Source organism: Sturnira hondurensis, unplaced genomic scaffold (genome assembly GCF_014824575.4).
Source record: "Sturnira hondurensis isolate 20B ecotype Veracruz unplaced genomic scaffold, ASM1482457v3 Scaffold0007865, whole genome shotgun sequence".
Classification (NCBI taxonomy): domain Eukaryota; kingdom Metazoa; phylum Chordata; class Mammalia; order Chiroptera; family Phyllostomidae; genus Sturnira; species Sturnira hondurensis.
The window spans coordinates 9940554-9958858 of NW_028080496.1; the positions used below are offsets into that span (position 1 = coordinate 9940554).

Sequence of the window (18305 nt, forward strand, 5' to 3'; positions counted from 1 at the left end):
CATCATGCAAGAAGCTAGTGGTGGAGTGACTGTTGTTCTTCAAAGTAGGGTATTTAAAGTATTTGGGAGGCTACGATTCCAGCCATGAGGACAAAAATAGAAATGGTGATAGATGATGTGTATTGAGAACTTACGATGTGCTTTCTCTGGCTTATCTTGTTCAGTCCTCAGAACAAATCTGTAAGGCAGGGGCTGGTATCACTTCACAGATGAGGAAACTGAGGCCTGGAAAGGATTTTAAGAGTAAAAATTTCAGCCTTGGATGCCTGGCTCAGTTGGTTCGAGTGTCATCTCCTACACTAAAAGGTTGTAGGTTTGATTCCTGGTCAGGGCACATACCTAGGATGCAGGTTCGATCCCTCGGCCAGGGCATGTACGAGAGGCAACTGATTGGTGTTTCTCTCCCTCTCTTCCTCCTTCCCTTGCCCTTTCTCTAAAAATACACAAATAAATTCTTTTTAAAAACTAGGCACCTGTTTAAGAACAGTAACATTGAAAGAAAACGTATCCCCTGACCTGGAAAAGTACAGTGTTGTGTGATACAGCACAAGAAAGAACCCCATAAGCAAGGCATCAGGATAATCCATTAGAATTAAAATAGTTAATTAGCAAATAGAAAATACTGGAACCGGTGGCTGCAGCAATCGCCTCTTGCCAGGGCAAAGACGGAAGCCCCGGGCGCAAGGCCTCCCTGTCGGTCTGTGAGCGCACCTGCCCAGGAGTTGGGGAAGGTGTGGGGCACGGGGCACAGACTTCCCACTGACCTGTCTCAGGCCACACTGCCCCCAGCATGCCTCCCACTGGGAGAGACTTGCTCTCTGCAAAGAGCACGGGGTGGGGGGAGGGGATCGGTTTTAATCTGTTGGGAAAGAGCTACACCCATTTCACCCTGATGGCGGATACGTCCTGAGTGCTTATGACCTACAGCTGTCCCTCTTTACCCAGGGGGCCCACGTTCAAGACCACAGTGGATGCCTGAAACCACGGAAAGCACCAAACCCCATATTTTTTTCTAACACACACGTATCTATAACACAGTTTAATTTCTAAATTAGGCACAGTAAGAGGTTAACAATAACTAATAATAAAATAGGACTGTTATCACAATGAACTGTAATTAGAGTTATATGAGTGTGCACGCTCTCTCTCTCCCTCCAGGAATTTTTATAGTTCGAAGTCCAACCCTATTCCCATATCCGTGACTGTGCCTCAGTGGCAGTAAATGGCCTGGCATCGCCCGTGTCAGGGAGCCCTTGCTGAAGGCTTGCTGAAGGCAAGCACCTCGGCATCAGCTGGAACGCGGTTTGGTTCCTACCCTCCACACGCCAATTGCACGCCTCTTCCTGTGTGACATGTGCTATTCAAGGCGTGAGAGCAACGCTGGCACGAATCTCTCTTTCCTTCCTCACGACTTCACAGACGGAGGCTTCCCTCCCACCTGAGACCTCCACAACCTCATCTGGAGATCCGAAAGGGCTTTTTGTCTAACAGAACGCAGTGCGTAGATGGGTGAGGAGTTTCTCGTTGTAAGGGACAGAGACCCCACTCTGGCTGGGTGAAACTTTGAAAGGGAATTTCACCCAACCAGAAAGGCCAGGAGAGGCCTGGGTGGTGTGGCTCAGTGGATTGAGCACTGGACTGAGAACCAAAAGGTCGCCGGTTCCATTCCCACTCAGGGCACATGCCTGGGTGGTGGGCCAGGTCCCCAGTAGGAGGATGTGCAAAAGACAACCACACACTGATGCTTTGCTCCCTCTCTTTCTCCCTCCCTTCCCCCTCTCTAAAAATAAATGAATGATCTTTTTAAAAAATAAAATAAAAATTAAAAGCCCAGGCGACATACTTGCTCCCAGTCCTCCCAGGGAACAAATGGTGACTGAGGATTCTTCTGCCCCGCTGGTCCCCTTCTCTCCTAGACAGGCTCCCTCCTGTGGCCAGGCAAGTCGACCCGGCTTAGCGGCCCCGGAGAAAGCACACCTCTTTCCAAATTCATGTGTGCCCACCCATTCCCCAGAGGAACTCTTCTAGCCCTCCTTCGGGTCCTGCGTTCATCCTCGACCACTCACTGTGTCCAGAGGACACGGTCCTATGGTTGGTCAAGACCGGGCCTTGTGGCCACTCCTGCCCAATCACACTGTGTGCTCTGGGTCACGTGCCCATCTTTGTAGAGGCCGGTTGGAGTTCTGTGATTGACACGCCAGCAGGACCAAAACCTGAGGGAGGGGCGCTCCCCAAAGAAAGGGGCGCTGGGCAGGCACCAAGGATGGGGCCTCTACACGCAGGGCTTCCGTGTTCGAGAATCCATTAGGGACAATTTTCCAATGCGGGAAACTTCAAGAAGAGTTTGCAAATACCTTCGCGGGGCACATGAGAATCTACGTGTCTAAGCCTCAGACACCAGGGAAAGACCTTGCCAGAGTGCTAGGATCTTGAACACAAATCCTAGAAGGGACAGAGGACAGGCGCGCCTTGCTGGTCTTGACAGGTGACATGGACTATATCTACATCTAGGTGAGAAAACCCAAAGCCTCCCTCACTGGCTCCCATATCAAGGGTTGGTCTCCAGGGCCTGTCCACCCTGCAGATTTCTGGTCCCCTTGGTGCCCCTGCAGTGGGCCACAGGGCCACAGCCATGCCTCCCTGTGCCTCTGGGGACAGGTTAAGGACTCCTGTTTCTACGGCATTCTTCTGCCTCTCACAAGCATGAAATATGCATCTTTTTATCCACATCTCCCCAAAAGGCAGCGAACACTCCGCTCCCGCAAAGCACACAGACAACAGCACACTCTGGGATGGCTCTCCCTGACCGGTGATTGCGCCCACGTCGTTTCCAAGTACACCGCCTGCGGGGGCTGCCCACCGCTCCTTAATGGTGGCTCTGTTTCAGCAGCCGACCCCCCATGAATCCTGCAGGCCTTCCACTCTAAAAAGGCCCCTTCTCACCCCCCCACCAGCCTCCTTGCCAGCCCAGCAAACACTCTCTGGCCCCCCGGGGGAGGCTCTGAGGATCCCATCCGGCCTGGATGGTTACAGGATCCTGGCGGGCAGCATCGGGGGCCGCCTCCCAACCACGGCAGATGGACAGCTGGTCAGTGCTATCCAAATGGGAGGGGTGCCCCAGACAGGGTGGTGATGAGGAATTTATGGGGCCGAGATGGGCCGATGGCAAAACTGGGCAGAAGGGATAGGGTCTGAGGTCTGAGATGTTTCAGAGGTATGAACGCACGCTGCATTCTCTGGGTTTTCCCCTCATCCCCCCCAACCCCACCCATCCCCGACTTCCCTGCAAAGAGTCGGGCCTTCTGGAAGTCTTTACCTGGGGGATGTTTGCTCCTCCCATGTCTGGAGGACGAGGATCTGTCCTGAAACACAGCCAGCTCACTGGACAGGTTTTTGTTCGTTTGCTTTTTGGTTTTTTGCTGGAGGTCCCCAAGCAGGAGGGGAAGAGAAATATCGTCTCTTGGAAGAGATAAGGGTCTTGGGAAGCTGAGTCTCCTCTGCTGAGATTCCCAGAGCAAACAGCGCTCCTGAAACCAAGAGGCACTCTGCAGGGGTCTCCCAGCCTAAGGATCGGGGCCACCAGGATGCTGCAGTGATGGACAGGAGTAGAGTGGCCTGGTCATCCCTCCCTGGGGGACCCTGCGGGTCTCTCCGATCTTTGAGGAAAAGTAGAGGGGAGCTCCCATTCCGAAGTGGGGGGGGACGTTCCCTCAGCTCCACCCACAGACACCTCTCACCTCTGCTGTGCAACACCTGCCTGACCTGACTCCATTGCTTCTCTTGCCCCACGCCCAGTCCAGCCTCCACTCGGCAGTCTGAGTGACCTTCCCGCAGTGCAAAGGGCATCGTGCTGTCACCTGCTTCAAGCCCTGCAGCGACTTTCATGGCTCCTGCCACAGAGTCCAGATGTCTTGCATTGGGCCACAGGCAAGCTGAGCTAAATCCTGCCTGCCAGTCACCCCACTGCACACCCCTACTCTTTCCCCAGACCACGCTGCTGCAGAAGCCAGCCCCCTTCCAGAGGCTTGTGTGGACCCAGCTGCACCCTCTCTTGGGCCCTGTCTCCAGCATGGTCCCCTGCTGACCTCGGTGGCCCCTTCTCTTCATTCAAGGCTCACTTTCAATTCCACCTCCTCCAAAAGGCCTTCATGATGGCCCTCTGAGGAGAGCCCCCTCCCCCAGCCACTCGCCAGCACGATGCCCAGTTTCACTGACCTCACTTCCCGTCCTGAGATCTTTTTCCTGATGGCCTGTGTCTCGCCTCGCCGGAAGTCAGCCCCAGAAGGCAGGGACCTTCGCTGTCTGTGCACCGTGGAATTCCCTCCGCCCAGTACAGAGCCCTGCACACAGTCAACGCTCAAGAAATATTGGTGGGAAAAAGGCCCACTCGGTGTGCGGTGATTTCGATGCAGTGCAGTAGGAAGGGACTTGAATCTGAAGAGTATTTGATGCTGGAGTTTAAAGCCAGCGGTTTCCACAGTGCTTAATGTCACTTTCCCCGTCCGATGGAAGTGACGGAAGGGATCGGGGGAGGTTAAAACAGTAGAGAAGCCCCTTGGAGGGATGGAAGCCTGTTAGAGCCACGCTCTCATCCCAAAGCCCCTTTGAATCCTGAGTGCTTTGAGACAATTAGGGGAGCAGAGAAAAAAGCGCCCACCTAATTCTCATTTCCGAAGCAGCGGTCTGGGGCTTCATAGCATGAATGGCGTTAGCAACTAATTAAGAAATCTTGACATTCCTCAAGATGGATATAATTGAAGTGGAGTCGGAGAGACTTCAGAAATCTATAATAAGCTTAAAGTCAAGGACTAAGAAAAGGTGTTCCTGATTGAACCATCTTCCTGAGGAAAGCCAGGACTTCAAAGTAATGTGGCCGCCAGCCATTCAGGAAGGTGGCATTGCCACTGAAAAGGAAGCATTGCCCTGGCCGGGTAGCTCAGTTGGCTGGAGTGTCATCCGTGCATGAAAGGGCTGCAGGTTCGATTGTCGGTCCAGGCACATGCCTAGGTTGCAGGTTCGATCCCCAGTCAGGGAGTGTATGGGAGGCAACCAATTGATGTTTCTCCCCTCAATGTTTCTTTGTCTGTCTCTCCCTCTCTCAAACTGATAACAATAAAAACCAAATGTCTTTGGGTGAGGATTAAAGAAAAGAAGGAGAAGAATTCGTTTGTGCTTACATGTGGAATGACAGCCAAAAAAATGTGGTTATGGTATCGAGCGGAGCTGGGGCACACCTTGGCTGCGTAAATTGCTGAGCTATGCTTGAAAAACTCTGTCCAAGGGGTGACCTCTGGGGTCAGTGCCTCAGTAGCAACAGACGTATAGAAAGAAAGTGCTCTTCCAAGCGCCTCCTCGTCCTATACTGGGGACAGAACCCGAATCAGAACTCTACTAGGGTAATTGCCAAAACATCTGGTTGAAAACGATAAAATAAAAGATCCATTAAGCTAGTTACTAAAAACTGACCGATTCCTGACTTGAACCTTATCCCTGACTCTAACTGTGCGTGGTTCAATATGGGGGAGGGTTGGCGGGGGGCTTGTAGCCCCCGGGGGAAGGGTGGGGGTGCAGGACAGATGCACAGTCTGAGGAGGCCCCCCCACCCTGGGTGGTCCTCGTACACTCTCCTGGGGATCATGACCCCCCCGGCCCCTTGCATCCCCACCAAAAAGTCACCACACTCATCTTTGCACACTGAACCTACATTGCATCTATTTATGTATTTCTTGAATGTTTCTGAACTTACATTTTAAAAAGCAAGTGTGATGGAAAGCTCATCAGTGGTTGGCTCCCTGGAGCTGGGGTGGGAGGGAACTGACTACATACATGGGCGTGGGAGGGACTTTCTGTTCCCCACACGGAATAACGGTGGCATAACTACATCCCTTTACTAAAACGTATTCCAGCCGTACACTTAGAATGGGCGAATTGTATGGGATGTGCATTACACCTCAACAAAGCTTTTAAAAAAAGGATCCACCCAAACTGTGTGTGTGTGTTGGGGGTGGTGTCAGTAGGATGTTTCGGACCATGGGCCCAAATCCAGCTCGCCGCCTCCACCCACCTGCTCCAGTCTTCCCTGGGTCTCAGCGAACGGGGTCAGCCCCGCCAGGGGCCTGGGTGTCCGCCCTCTGTGGCCACCTCTCTCCCGCCCCCTCCCTCCAACCAGCTCCACTTCTCCAATATCTCTTGAATCTGCTCACTTGTCGCCATCCCCGAAGCCACTGGCTGTCACCGTTTTTCCTGAGAGGCCACTATCATCTCCCAGCGATGCCCCTGCCCTCACCTCCCGCAGCACCCTCCCCCGACCTCCAGAAACAAATTCTTCCCATAGCTTCCGGTGGTCCTCGGGACAACATTGCAGCTCCCCAGTGGGGCACAGTTTCTGAGACCTCCCATGACCTGGCATCTGTTTATTTCTCCAGCCTTATCTCTTGGCAAACCAAACTCCAAGTCAAATCGACCGACTTATCTTTATCTAGTCCCTGGAACAAGATACGTTTTCCTTCCCTCCTTTACTCACAGAGCTCTCTCTCCTCCCACCATCACCACTGGACAGACAGAAACAGCTGGTTGCTTTCTAGTCCTCCCTGTCTTCCTCACTAACAGAACAAAGTGACCAATTTTGACCAACAGCTTCTGTAAAAAAAAAAAAAAAGTCTCTCCTCCTCTCCTTCCACATTTATGCTACCTGGAATGTAGTGGTCGTGGCTGGAGCTCCTGCAGCCTTCTTGGACCAAGAGGCCATGCATAGCAGTGCAACAAGATAGGAGTCAAGGTTGGTGACTCCTAGAGCCTCCATACCACCTCTGGACTGTGTGTGTGTGTGAGAGAGAGACACGAATGCCTCCCTGAGTTGCCACCTACTCTGGGAAGCCACCCTGGTCTCCTCATGGCAGATCAGACACCCCTTCTCCGACTGCCACAGCCCCTGGCACCGCTCCCCATCACGGCATGGCCAGAGATCACATAGCTCACACGTGCCACCATCACGGAATTCCCCAGGGGAGCCCTGGGCCTGCCTGGCGCCATAGGGTCTCCGTACATTTGCTGGACAAGAAAATGTGTTTAACACCCCAGTGATTGACCCAAGAGAGACAATCACGCTGCGACTTTGGAGAGGAAGCCAAGCGAGCCATTGTTTTAGTGGTATGCCAACTCCGCCCTTTGGGATGTCTCTGTAAATGGCAGGTCTGGTTAGATTACAGACATCAGTAATTGTCACGGACACAATCAAAGCTTCCCTCGCAATATTAAGAAACAGGAGCCACGCTCTTGAATGTGTAAAAGGTTACATAAATCAAAATCTTTCTATTCAAGTTCCGGAGGACGCGCTAAGAGAGTCACTGACCCAGGGGGAAAGCATCGCGCTGAAAAGAGAAAATAAGTGTCTGCTCTGTGACAATAACTTGAGAACTCTCGGAATAAACATTCAGACTCGCACACTGATTTAAAATAGATTCCTGTCTTGTTACCGATGCCACCTACCTGCAGACACATTAGGCATACAAATCTCCGGTGCCTGATTGGGTTTTAAAACTAGGTTTGTGGTTTCATAATCCAACAAACGAGGGGAACCAACGTGGAAACTCAAGGCCAAGTGCATGTAAGACGGGGTGGGGGGGGAGGGATTAGAAAGAAGAGCGATTATGAAATAAAACTGAAGGCTGAATCAGAGTCGGGTGGGAGAGGGGAATCAAGAAACATAGGGGCAAAAGACACAAGTTCTCGGATGCAAAATCCCCAGCTCCAAACTCATTCTGGGTATTGCTACAATTTAAAAGCCTCCGCTGTAGCGAGAGTGGTTGCAGTAACAGTGGTCTCCTTGGCAAGTGCCTTTTGACACCAACTTGCAGTTGGGTCGGTTACATGGGAAGGAAGTTTTTCTTCCTTACTGGGTCTCAGCCCCAAAGTCAAGAGCAGGAGTGGATGCTTCACACGTGAGCACAGGCTGTGATATTTTATGGTGCTTCCACCTCGGCGTGATGAGATGGTGTGGAGGAAGGCGCTAGCAGCAGCGGACCGAACCCTCGGGACGCTATTAGCCACGGAGCATCTCATTGCGACTGGGAATGTAAATGACACATCCTCACAGGTACCCACTGTGTTGCTCTGTGCTGCGCTGGGTTCTGTGTTCCCAACGTACCCGTCCTGATGATTCGAGAGCTTTGCCTCCCTTCCCCCACCCCTTTCTGTGACTCTCCAAGCAGGTGGCGGGGGATGGGGGCTGTAGGCTCCTGGAAGGCTTGGTAGAGCAGATACAAGAGTATGACCAGCAGCCCGTTTGCTGAAAAACCAGGGGCAGCGGTTCAGGCAGTAACGTCATCACCCACTCCGGGGCTCAGAGGGCACCACGATTAACCTCCAGACTGAGGTCTGAAAGATTCATTAGTGTGAGAGAACTTGCTCTGGGGCAGCCAGGTGGGAAGTGGGGGTGTGGGGTTGGGTTGGGGGTACCTGAGGGGCATCTCTACTCATTCACCTAACACTCCCCCCTGGTCCCCAACCACTGAAAACAGCAGTTTTAAAAAGCAGGAGAGACTCGGAAGCTCAGTTCAGGGCATGCATTTCACACAAGCTCTGAACTGTCACCTCGAATGCTCCCGATTCTGGGGCGGCCACTGCTCACCCAGCCAGGCTTATGAAAACCAGCAAGTCCTCTCAGGACAAAACGCTTCAGAATCGGTGAACAGCTTGAGTCATAAGCATCCCTGATACCTATTTTTAAAGAAACGTTTCCTTGCACACTAGGGCAGTGGAAAACTTACTTCTCTCGGGCTGGAAGTCAGGGGTCCTGAGTGTGCATGCTCGCCCGCTGTTATCATCAGCTCGCCGGCTAATTAGAACAATGAACTTGACCACTGACCGTAGTAGCAATAATAGGACACGTGCATGAACCTGACCTGAATTATGTGGCTTCCATACATTATATACAGTTCTTGCAAGACTGCAGCAAAACAGACTGTGGCCCCTTTTCACAGGTCGAAAACTGAGGGATGATTCCACAGCTAACCAGTGGGAGGAGCTGGTGTTTGAATATATCCGGAGAGTCGCACCTGCCGGCAGAGAACCTGGCCTTCCCAGATGACCACACGGATCCATCCCCTGACAGACCAGGCTGCGGTCTGGCCAGTTCTCTGAAGTCACCCCCTGCTATAAAAACGCTCGGATTTCCAAATTCCTGCGATGAGCCAACCGTGGCTGCCCAGTCTAGATGCTCAAGGAGAGTCGTTTCTTCAGCAGGGGCAGGGACGGGCATTAGGATTTCGGATGAACAGGCTTGTTGTTTGTCAACGCGGGGGTCTAAAAACGCCAGAGGAGGAGGTGGCTGGTTCTCCTGAGGTCTTATTCGCACTACTAGTTTGTTTGGCAAAACTTCTTTAACCCGAGGGCAGAATAGAAAATGCAGCTTGCCCGGGTCCCTAAGGACGTCATTTGGGACCGAGTAGAAGCGCTAATTCCTGCCCCGCCCCCAGATCCTCAGGGCAGAGCTGAGGGTGGGGCTCTGCGCGCCGAGTTTCCGAAGCTCCGGCGTTTTCCGTCGCGCCCCCAGAAACAGTGGGAGGGCCGCTGTTCCAGAATCACTCTTTTCCCCGGGACTTGGTGAGATGTCCCTAAATGTTGGTTCGCAGCCAGGGCCGGCAGGCTGGGCACACTTTAATTTAAAATACCGTTTTCAAATCTCAGTGCCTTGCTGGGTGCCCTGCGTTAGGAAGGGGAGCGCTGGACAGAAAAGGATTAATTCTGGTGCGGTAGGCGGGGGCGGGGGGGGGGGGCTTGGGCAGCAGGGGACGGAGGGAGGAGGCGGCCGCAGGGGAACTAGGAGGCTGCCGGGCCTCCGGATCCAGACGGTTGGAAACCTCGTGCCTGCCCCAGCCGCAGGAGCCGGGGCCAATTACAAGTTTATATAATAGAATAAGTCTCCCGGCCCCCCTCCTGCGCTCCGCCCCGCCCTGGCCTGGTCGGCGCGGGATGGGGGAGGAACCGCTCTCTCCGAAACGCACGCTCAGTCGAGGATGGTGGGGTGGTTCCTGGGTTTGCTACCCCTGCCTGAGCGCCCTGTCCTGCACCCTGGGTGGGGTGGGCGGCTCGCAGACCCCCTGAGCGCCCCCATCGCGGCCCGGGGGCGGCGGGGGCGCCGCGGGGAGAGCTCCGGGCGTTTATGTAACGCTTGCCCTTTCCGAGGACCGTGTGATCCACTGAGTCACGGAGCCGAGGCCAGGAGGCGGGAGGGGGGTGCTCCCACAGCCACGTGGCCCGTCAGATGACTCGCCCGAGGTCTGCACGGGCTCATTTACGGCAAGGCTGAAGGCTTCTCATCTGCACTCACTATTAGTCATCCCCAGTGACATTTGATAGGAGTGGCGCGGGGACAGGGGTGGCGGCAGGGAGGGCGAAACAGGCGAGCGAACGCGGCTGCTCGCCGCCTCTGATTTTTATGGGAACCAGACTTCGTGCGGAGTCGAGGAAAGCTCCTGAGGAAACCTCCAGGAAAGACACTTTTCTAGACAAAGATTCTTAGAGTCTTCGGGGCTGGGAGCACAGAATGGGGGAAGCCGGTCCCGGCGTGCCTGGCGGACCACGGAGCGCACCAGCCCCGTGCAGATCTGTGGGTTGTGTGAAGAGGGTGAGTCCGCGCCTCCAGTGCATCTTAACCAGAATCACCCTTCCCTGCTTCTCTAGTCTCAAGAGTGGCCCAGGGACCGGCACAGCCTCCAGGCAGGCCTCCAGAGCTGGAGCCTGTGAGTGAAGGCCACCCCAGGGGATGGAGAAACAGGAATGCAGACAGCCAGGTGTCTCGGCTGCTGAGCAAGGAGCCCAGGCAGACACTGCAGGGCTGGGGCAGTGGAGGGCCATGGCTCTGACTGTCCCTCACTGCAGTAGAGATGTAGCGGAAGTCCAAGTTCCACCCAGCACCCTGAGACAATGAACTTCTGTTAAGGTGGGGGTGGCGGGGGGAGCCTGAATGCTAGAGCCGACCCAGTGGGAGTCAAACAGACCCAGTGGGAGTCAAACAGGACTGAATCTGACACTCCTGGTTAGACCTTGACCTTGACCCTGCACTGCCAGCACAGCCCGGCAACTAGCACAAGTTCTTTGTGAGGAAGCAAGGGAGAGGAGGCTTTTCCTAACAGTTAAAAGGGGGGCGGGGTGGGGGGGAGCCAACTTGTTGCTTTGCCTGGCAACAGCTAGCTCCATAAGTGATTTCCTCCCGTAACACGAAAACAAATGAAGTTGGGTATAGGCTTTCGAGAGAAAGGCTTGAGTTCCGCCGAATGGAGACCTGGGTTTATTTACCTGTAGGGCCTTGTTAAGACACGCGTGCCTTCAGATTAAAAGGTTTTCTTTTGCGGCTGTCCCAGAATGACTTCTCTTGATTCAATTAAGCAAGGCGTGATGAAAGGGAGTCCCAGCTCCAAGACAGGCCTCCTCTCACCAGGTGAGTTGTAAATACGGTGTGACCGGGTTTAAGAGGCTCTTCTTGAAGTTTTAATCCATTTTAAAAATGCACATCTTCGCCACAAATTGCTTTGAAGAAGACGGCAGCGCTGATTGCAAGCTGAGATAATTATTCTGTATCACCACTCAGGGAACATGATTTTTTTATAGAGAGGACAGTGTCGGTCTTTGTTAATGACTAGGGAGGGGAAGGAGAGGCTGCCCCCCACACAGCCCTGGCTGGCTGGTTCCCTGCCTTGAACTCCCCTCAGCCTCGGGCTATGGCCAGCTGGTATCATCCAGGCTTGTGCACTTCCATCCCCGCTGAGGAAGCTGAGCTCCCGTTAAGTCTCTGGTGTCCATGTGAAGGTGATGGTCACGGTGGGCTCTGAGGTCAGGCTTCTGGACTGTGGACAGGGACTTCTTCTGGCCTCTGCACTCACTGTGCCCCCTCACGGGCCCTGGGGTGCACCAGAGGGCCTGACTCCCATCTCCAGAGAGAGCTGAGGCACCCTGTCACGGGGTGGGGGGGGGCGGGGAGCCTATGCAGAGCCGGCTGGCATCCATCCGGAGGGCCCTGGGCGGTCCCTCTATTGTGGCAGTGCAGGGCCCCCAGGTGCAGGCGTGCTGCCCGGCCGCCAGCACCTGTGGAGGGCAGGCATGGCTAATGTCCCTCCAAGCCCGGGTGTGCCCTCAATACCCTTCTTAGCACGTCATTGCTGATCCTTGCTTTCAGTGACTGGCCGAGTAGGCATTAGTGTGGCAGGCAGTTAGACAGGAGCTGAGCAAGGGAGATGGGCCAGGCACAGGAAGTCACCAGGGTGGAGAATCCCTGGTGCCTAGCGACAGGCAAAACTGGGGAAACAAGGACCCCACCCCGCCAATACACCCAGCCAGATAACCTCTCCTCCCCTAGCAGGTCATCAGTGTGGCCCCTCCCCTGACCTTTCCTGCCCAGGCAGGGCTCTTAGCATGTGGTAAGCACCTTTGGAGGCGGAACAAGGGGCCAGAGAGTGGCCTCAGGTGACTCCCAGGCGAGCCCTTGCACGACCAGTCCCTTAAGCATCAAGCCCCAGGGATAACATCTAGGCCTCACTTGGGTCGCAGCTCCAGGCCCAGAAAAGCAGCAAAACCAGACAGGCGACGCCATGGTTGACCTCAGGAGCAGTGGCATTGGCTAATGACTCGGCTGGTGCTGGCCAACCAGGGAGACCCTGAAAGGGCACACCTGGACAGCTGATGAATATTCTATTGAGATCCTCCCCCAGAATCACCCCTAAAATCCCCACCCATAAACGCCCTCAGGACGGAGGACCCAGCAGGCTCCCCATGGGGAGCACGCCAGGGCTCTTCCCTCCCCCCGGGCACCTGTTGCCTCTACCCTTCTCTCTCCGAAGCTTCTCTCTCCTGGACCTTTTGGCCTCACTAACTTGTTTCTTCAGCCCATTTCCTCCATGGCTCACTTCCTCTATCTACCTCTTCCACTTTCTAAAGAAACTTTCGCTTATAGTTTGAGTCTTGCCTCTGAATTCTTTCTCAGCCGGAACCCAAGTAGCGAGGTTGCTGGACCAAGGTCTGGTCCCACCCCACAGGTCCAACCTGGTGCTGTTCTCCCCACCAACATTAGGAGCCTATTGTATATCAGACACACATCTGATAAAGAGGGAGATAGGTAGATAGATAGATAGATAGATAGACAGACAGAAAGACAAAAAAGCTATACTCTATGCTCCACACAATAAATGAAACAAGGCAATGCGTACTGATTGGTTAGTGAATGGGAGGGGCACCTTTAGATGTGATAGTCAGGGAGGGCTTCTTTGAGGAAGTGACGTGAGAGTTACTTCAAGAGCTGGGGGTGGCTGGGGTGGGGAGAACAGTGAGTGCAAAGGTGCCGAGGCAGGAATGACAGAGTGTGGTCCAGGGACTATCCCAGGAAATGAGCCCCGTGAACCTTCCTCGAAGCAGGTCCTGGGCGTCTGAGCTGTTGCCTGTATGCTCTGTATTCCTTGGTGATGCGGTGGAAGCGTGAGGTTGACTCCCTGGTGTTCTGGGTTCCCATCCGGCATTGACCTTCACCTGGGCGGCATCTCTGGTGCAGGGACAGCTGGGTGGTGTTTCACGGGCAACGTTAGCTTGGAGAGTGCGTGTGTGAGGAAGAAACACAAGGGCTGAGAGAGTGAGCTCCACGGTGAGGAGCTAGAGCCCCGATCCCGGCTCCTCCTACTGATGGAAGACTCAGTTTTTCTCATTCTCTACACCTAGGCTTTCCCGTGGACATCTATGGGAGGTGACGCAGTCCACCTCAGGAAGGCGAAGACACCAAGCAGCTAACTCATCAAATGTGGCAGTGTACCCAGACCTTGCAGTGAACAGTATTTTCCCTGGCCACTTTAAATGAATAGGGCTGTTCTTCAAGAATCTGTTTTTATCGTATGTCTAACATATCGTCAAAACATTTAGAAATACATTCAAGAACATATGTAGCTCATTAATGTATCCTTCATGAATATTACTATTTAATTAGACAAAATACAGGAGGGAGCATTCAGAAGTAATTTCCTCTTTTACGGGATGTGACTAAATTGTATTCAGCAATAACCACAAAAATAAAATGAATAACAAAAATGGCCAGAAAAGAAGTGCAAACCCCAAAAGCTTCCTTGTAGTGAAGATTTGTTTACATAATCTTGCCACTAAAAAAGAAGAGAAATAAAATAGATGGTACTGTGCAAACAAGGAACAGCCCCAAACCCAGCTCTTCCTGCATTGTTGTGGCTGCTTAAGATTAAACTTGGATCCTTTGGTTACAGTCTCATATAATATTATTTTATGTGAATAATTGTTCAGTAACTAATAAGTGAATTGCAATAAAACCAGGATGTCTGGAAAAAGTACAACTTAGGAAACTGCCATACGGCACCACTTTGGTAAGAATTTATTTTCTTGATTTGTTTTTTTTTTTCAACTAAAACAAGAGTATAAAATTAGAAAAGAAAAATAAATTTCAATGCCAAATTCAGTAAAATATTTCATGAAACAGGAGAACAGAGCAAAGATGCTCCTAGGAAGCTGGCATTGTGAACCTCTCTTTTTTTTTAATTTATTGATTGATTCTTCGAGAAAGAGAAGGGAAGGGGGGGAAGGAGGCAGGGAGGGAGGGAGAGAGAGATTGATTTGTTGTTTCACTCATTGATGCATTCACTGTTGGATTTTTGTAAGTGCTCTGACCGGGGATCGAACCTGCAACCTTGGCACGTCGGGACAAGGTTCTAACCCACCGAGCCATCCAGCCATTCACAAATGGCCACGGGCATTGTGAATCTCAGTGCCCTCTCTAGATCACCGGTAAGAGCAGGACAAAGAGGTGCCCCTCTTTTCTGACCGGGACAACAATGACGGCGGGGTTAGAACGTGATTGAGAACCCTCACGTGGCCGAGTATGTGGAAGGAGAGCCATCGTCGGATCTCCGTGCCAGCAGAAGCCTTTAATAACGGGGCCCTTGCAACAGGCCCTCCTCCCGTCCTTCAGCCGGCTGCCTGGGTCTCTAGACAGGGCGAACCCCCAAGGATAGCGGCAGCCAAGCACTCGGGCCGGTGGTGCTTCCTTGCAGGCTGCCTTTCGGCTCCCCCCGTGAGCCCAGCCTCTTAGAAGCCCTTGTCTCGGACCTGGCTCCCTGAACCTCCCCATCCCCTGTGCCCTAACCCCAGGTGCAGGATGAAGGGAACCGTTCTCCCATCCATCTCTCGTGGGCAGCTCACTGCAGGCAGGCAGGTTCTTGAATGAGGAGGATCCCCATCAGCAGTCCCATTCAGAGAGTCCACACGGTCTGCTGGTTGCTGACTTCGCTCAGAAATGTCTGCTAAAAACACGTCCCGAGCCTGCAGCTATAAACTAGCGCGTGCTGTGGTGTCTTCTCAGCCTGCCCCTGAGGGCTCCACTGCCCCTTCCCTCCGCTTTCCGGGATCCTGTGATGCCTTTGTCTGACAGGGTGGGAAGGCACCAGCGCCAGTTACCTGGGACAGGAGCTTTGCTGTCAGCTACGACTTGCTGGTCTTAAGTCAGGGAAGGCATCGTAATCACCGCTTGTGATTTAAGTTTTTGGAAATTCCCGTGGCTTCCACTTCCTACCAGCTAGGTGTTCACAGATAGCTCCTCCCCTCCGGGAAGTGGCGGGTAGGAAGGCCCCCCCACAAGACAGACAGCCACCCCGCTGCCTCTTGCCTTTCTCGGGCACTAGGACCAGACAGCCAGCATGTGTTTAGGGCGTGGGAATCCCTCTAGACTGGAAGCCTCTGATAAAGTAATTCAAAACATTTCATTAAAATTCATTCCTCTTCTCACATCTTACTGAAAACAGAAAAATATTTCAACCTGGCAGAGCCACTGAATTATTCATCTGAAAACTTAAAAACAAAAAACAAAACTTCGATGGCGGGGCAGATCAGCTCCGCCCCCCTGCCCCTTGCTCTCTGCTGCTCCCCTAAAATGAGGCCGCGGTCCAGGGAGCATCTTCTTTTTGTCCCTCTCAGGGAGTGAGGCCTGAACACCAGGTGTGGCTCCCGGGCACAGAGGACCACCTGTTGTCATAAACTGGGATCTGCAGAACTTGGGGGCAGGCACCAGGAGCCCAGGCCAGGCTGCCCCAGGCAAGTACAGGCATTGGTCCGAAAAGAGAGCCTTTCTCCCTCGCTCCTGGACACAGGGCCCAGGCCAGGAGGGAGGCTCAGGACCCACCTGTGCCCCACAGTGCCACCGTCTGGCTCTGCCCTCCACCCTCCCCGCAGGTCGGCACCGACGCCGCCAGAGACCTGGGACACTCCCTCCCGCACACGGTGTGGGGAATGGGGTGGGCAAAGGCCAACAAGTGCCCCCTGGGTGCCCTCTCTCAGGTCGTCCACTCGCGACTGCATTTCCCCCAGGCGGGCTTTGGGGTCGCTGTCCCTCCAGGCTTGGCTGCCCCGCGGATCTGCATCAGATTCCTTTGGGACCCCACCTTCCGCCGTACCCTCGGGTTCCCTTGTGAGCTTCGGCTCTGTGGTGGCCGTCTTCTCTGACCCCTGAGCCAGAACACGTCTGTGTGGGAATTCTTGGGGTGTTAGGGAAGCTGGGGCAGATGGTGGTTGGCCCTTTGCCCAGGTGGCCTGGGAGCTCCCCAGGAGCAGGGCTGCCTTTTGGGATACGGCCAGACTAGTTGCTCGGCACCTCCTCATTTTGCTTTGAAAGTCACGGGCCCGCTGCCGGAAAACCCTCTGTGAATGACTGTGTGGAACTCCTGATCGCCGGCCCAGGTGCCTGGGAAGTTCCGTGTTCCGTGGAGGGTACACACACACACACAGGCATGTCAGCCATTCTGAAGAGGAGTGGACCCGAGACCCCACTCCTTATCTGTTTCTGACAAAAATATGCCCCCCCCTCAAGAAAAGGGTCAGTCTGATTATTGTGTGACGGTCCACGTCAATCAGATTGTCCAGAAATAGGGACTCCATGTTGTTGCACAAGTCCAGCCCAAGCGGAGGTGAGAGGTTTTGGTTTCCCCTAAAACACTCACTTGGCTGGAAGCGGGTGTGGGAAAGGAGGGTTCTTAAAGCCAGCATGTGGTCCTTGAGGGCCGTGGTCAAAGCCAGGTGTGTGGGCAGCAGTGGCCAGAGGGTTTTAGGGGCAGTGGGCGGGGAGATGGAGACAGCTGAGGCCAGCTAAGGGGGCGCCATCCGGGCGGCTGGGGCAGGGCCTGGCTCACACCAGCCGACGGAGCTGGAGGGGGTGCTAGAAGCCACCCATGAGCATCCACACTGCCTCCCTCGTCTGGCCCCACACAGAGGACCGGAGGCTTTGGGGAACGGCAGAGGCCACAGGATGGAAGGCATCTCTGTCCCCAGGCCCCTGGACACATGTCTCTGGTAGGCTTATTTAACAAACAGCAGGGCCCACAAGAGGCTGGACCGGCAGGGAAAGATGCCTGCTGAGCAGGACACTTACGTTGAGTTGTTCAGTAGGCAGAGAAAGCCGCTCTCAGGGTGCTGGGACATTAATATTTGGGGGCTCGCTTGTCCCTGCAGTCAGCCGTGACTTGAACGAAAGTGGTCCTCAAGCCCCCAGGGGAACATTTATGGGGGAAAGAAACAGACCACACCTTGTGCACTTCCGGTGCCTTCCGTAACTTCTCTGATTCTGATTTGATCACTGGAATTTTCTGCTACACACAACAGGGTGTGACTGTGGCCTTGGTCCCTATTTTCACACTGGTTTTGCTCCAGGCTGCATCTGACTTGGATTTTCGAGGCTCCCAACCACTTTCCTCTTGCCGGCTTTGACCCTCAGAGCTGGTGCCCTTTGGTGTCTCCAGCCCAGGTTGCTTCAAGGAACCAGCCCTTCTGCCTAGAAAGGCGGGGCGCCTTGACAGGCAGAAATCCACCCGAACCTGACGGGTGACTCAGTCAGCGTGCAGGTGATGACTTACGCCAAGTATCGATTACGGCGGACTTTCAGCTTTTGATCTTCCCGGTCGACAGTCCAACTCGTGATCTCTGCAACTTCTTAGCACTCCACTTGGCATGTCTGGGTTAGAAAACAAATGAACTATATAGCCTTGTAAGTCTTCAGTGCTCCTCCCCGGACGGGTTGCACAGTTGGTTGGAGCATCATCCTGATACACCAATGCTGTGGGTTCGATCCCCGGTCAGGGCACGTACAAGAGGCAACCAATGAATGAAGGTATCAGTAAGTGGAACAACAAATCTTTTTCTCTTGCTCTCTCTTCCCCTCCTCCTCTCTAAAATCAATTTAAATTTTTTTTTAAAGCCTTCCATTTCCATATGGTTGAAAGGTACTCTTGCTGGTGGCAGTGTGACTATGACATCGGTGT

At 53.7% G+C, this 18305-nt stretch overlaps 1 long non-coding RNA gene across 1 annotated transcript; it reads left to right on the plus strand.

Annotated features, from left to right (window-relative positions):
* The first annotated feature begins 11005 nt into the window (after nt 1-11005).
* Nucleotides 11006-14319, plus strand: LOC118992014 (uncharacterized). The gene is made up of 2 exons (XR_005067527.1): nt 11006-11440; nt 13705-14319. It is a non-coding gene; the product is annotated as an uncharacterized LOC118992014 (long non-coding RNA).
* Nucleotides 14320-18305: the final 3986 nt, after the last annotated feature.